Source organism: Telopea speciosissima, chromosome 3, assembly GCF_018873765.1.
Source record: "Telopea speciosissima isolate NSW1024214 ecotype Mountain lineage chromosome 3, Tspe_v1, whole genome shotgun sequence".
Taxonomy (NCBI): Eukaryota; Viridiplantae; Streptophyta; class Magnoliopsida; order Proteales; family Proteaceae; genus Telopea; species Telopea speciosissima.
The window spans coordinates 60,094,265-60,097,699 of NC_057918.1; positions in this window are offsets into that span (position 1 = coordinate 60,094,265).

A 3,435-nucleotide genomic window follows, 5' to 3' on the forward strand; every position below is an offset into this window, starting at 1 on the left:
ATTGAGATCCCTACTACCTTAAATTTTTGTAATGGATATTGTCGTTTCACTTCTGCCACCACATTTAAGTGGTATCAAAGTGGGGTTCTTTGATTTTTTTGCTAAAGGTCAGCAAAAATTGTATTAAAAGAAAAAGAGAATACAAGAAAAAAGACCAGGCATACCCAGTCAGATACAAGCAACAAAGAGAGGACACGGTCCTCACACAAGCCACCCAACCCCAGCCAAATCACCTAGCTAAATCTGAATTTCTGCCGCCCCAGAGCATCATCTAACAAATGCCTATTTAAGGAAGAGGGGAGGTCTGCATCCCAAAAAGTTGTACAAGCACCTTTAGCCAAGTACTTGGAAAGTAAATCGGCCATATGATTTGCTTCACGGAAGCAATGACTGATCTTCCAATCAATGGAATTCAAGAAAGGCCAAATAGAAAACCACAACTGACGCACCTGCCACGGAATGGACCTCCCTTGAAAAGCCATCCAGGCTGCCGCCAAGTCACATTCAATCCACAAATGGGTGACGCCCTTCTCCTTGGCAAGGAGAATCCCATGGAGAATGGCCCAGAACTCTGCCAAATAATTAGTAGAAATCCCCAAAAAAATTCCAAAGGCCCCAATAGGAGCAGCATGGTCATCACGTAAAATCCCACCAGCCGCAGCCCTACCTAGGTTTCTAAGAGAACACCCATCCGCATTTAGCTTAACCCAGCCTACAGGCAGTCTACACCACCACACCTCCTGAACAACCTGCCGCAGATGGGTAATAATAGGAATTTGGAGGAGACGGGCACACAACAAATCTGATTGGTTAGTCACCGGCCGTTTGAAGGAGAAGGCAATCTCCTTGATGGAGGTGATCAAGGCACGAAAGGAAGCAGCCTGCTGTCTCTCTTTAGCCTCAAACAACCTGCTGTTACGCTCTCCCCAGATTAAAAAAGGAATAAGAACAGCCCCATAGTCCAAGCATCCGGCATAGGCACCACCTTAAACTTAGAAGACCACCAAGCTAGCAACTCCTCATAAGATGAGACAGCCTGCCAATAAACACCAAAAAAATTCAAAAAATACTTCCATAGGCCAAGAGAGTAGTCGCAGCTGAAGAATAGATGAGAAAGGGATTCCGAAGCACCACAGCAAAGAACACACCTGGAGGCGAGATGGAAACCTTTCGAGCACAACGCCTTTTGGGTAGGGATTTTACGAAGAACCAATCTCCAAGCAAAGAGAGAGTGGCAAGGGAGCAAAGCATTGTTCCAAAAAACCTTACCCCAAGGAACGAAGGGGTGTTTACTGCAAACACAGTCCCAAGTAGATCGAGAACTAAAATTCCCAGAAATGGAGGGACCCCTACAACACACATCAGTGACATTGGAGGGGGGGGGAGGGGCACTTTACGAATATCTTCAAAGGACCTCTTAAGAACCTCAGCTTGCACCGGAGGGAGAGACCAAGAAGAGTCCTTAATGAAATCAGAGACCCTCGCTTTCTTGTCAATGAAATAGTCCTCTGGCAAGCCTGAGGCCTCGGCAATCGAAGAACTCCCAAACCAGTGATCTTTCCAAAAATTAATAGAGCTTCCATCGCCAACAATCCACCTTTCATGGCGTTGCACTACAGACCAAACTCTTCTAATCCCCGGCCAAATGGAAGAGGGAGAGGAAGGGGTTTTAAGATCCCCGCTGCCATCCATAAACCTGCCTCGCAAGAACTTACGGACCAAAGAGTTCTCATGCTTAATGGACCACACCAATTTACAGAGCAGGGCTGAATTCACATCTCTTAATTTCTTGATACCCAGACCACCTTCCGATTTCGGTCTGCACACCAAGTCCCACTTGACCGCCACTAGCTTCCTCGATTCAATGTCAGCCGACCAAATGAAATTTCTAATCCATTTTTCCATAAGCGACACCAGGGAAGAAGGACACCAATAAATAGAGAAATTGTGGACCGAGATGCTAAGCATGACCGATTTCACCAACTGAACCCGACCTGCAAGAGAGAAGAGTTTCCCCTTCCACCCTAACAGCCTGCTTTTGAGTTTATCCACTAAAGGAAGGACCATGGCCGAAGTAACTCTCCCTTTGAAGATATCCACACCCAAGTATTTCGTAGGGAGAGAACATAAAGGAATATTCAACGCATCCGAAATCCTATGCCTTCTCGAGGGGATAATAGCTCCACAAAAAAGTTTGCTTTTCTCGAGATTGATCTTCTGGCCTGAAAAATTTTGGTACTTCTCTAGAAATTCCTTTAGCACCCGGACATACCTGAGAGAACCATTACAGAAAATAAATACATCATCAACAAATAATAAATGTCCTGGGGTATCCACCTCCCTAGGACCTCTTAGGGGAATTGGAGTTGTTGCAAATCTACCAATCTTTTCAAAGCTCTACACAAAACCTCCTCGGCTAGGATGAAGAGAGGGCGGGAGAGGGGGTCACCCTGTCGCAGACCCCTTTCCACACCAAAAAAAACCAACAGGACCCCCATTAACCAGAACTGAGATGCGGGTAGAGGAGAGCAGCTGATGCAGCTAGGACACTCATCGGTCACTAAAACCAAACTTCCTCAAAACTTTGAAAAGGAAATCCCAAGAGAGAGGTTCTTTGATGAACACATAATTCTAGTCATTTTTTTCATAATAAAAAAAAATGTTTCTAGGGTGTTATGGTATGCACCATGATGTATCTACTTCTTCTTCTCTTTCTCTTTCATTTTTCTAATTTTCTATTTTAGCAGAAGGGAGAAACCCCTCTTGGGGTTACTGATTTGATAAATAGAGGTAGAGAGGGAGAGAGAGAGAGCATAGAGAAATAGGAGAGAGAAGGGGCCGCGCATGACCAGTAAGCAGCGCGCGAGCGTCAAACTGTTGCTTGCTTCTATAGGCGACAAGTTGTAAACAAAAAAATGACAAGAGGGAAGGAAGGCGATGGTAGCCGCTTGGCCACCAGTGCGTAGTGCGTCATATTCTTCCTCCTTCCTTGTCTTGTTCATGGTGGTGCAACCTTGTAAATTCTCTATTGGTGATTTGTTCATAATAAAAAACCATGAGATGGAATCATATTGAAGTTAGGAAATTGTTTCCACCCTAAGATTACCAATTGTCTGGTAATGAAAGACTAATCAATTTTAAGTTACAGAAGATCGGCCATCAAGACAAACTCCTCACTTAGAGAGAACGTGGGGGGTGCGCAGAACGGTTATAACCGTGAAGCGCCCAAAACTAACACCACCTCCAAAGTAGAAGCCACTCCAGGAGGAGGTGATGTTCAAACGGTTCCATAACCATCAAAGAAGTTGCAGTTAAGGAACACCTAATGGAGGCTCCATCCTCACAAGTATAAAAGTCAGAATCATAGAAGAGGAAGAGATCTCTCGATCAATTAACAACCTATAATTTTACTTATCTTTTATTTTTACTACATTT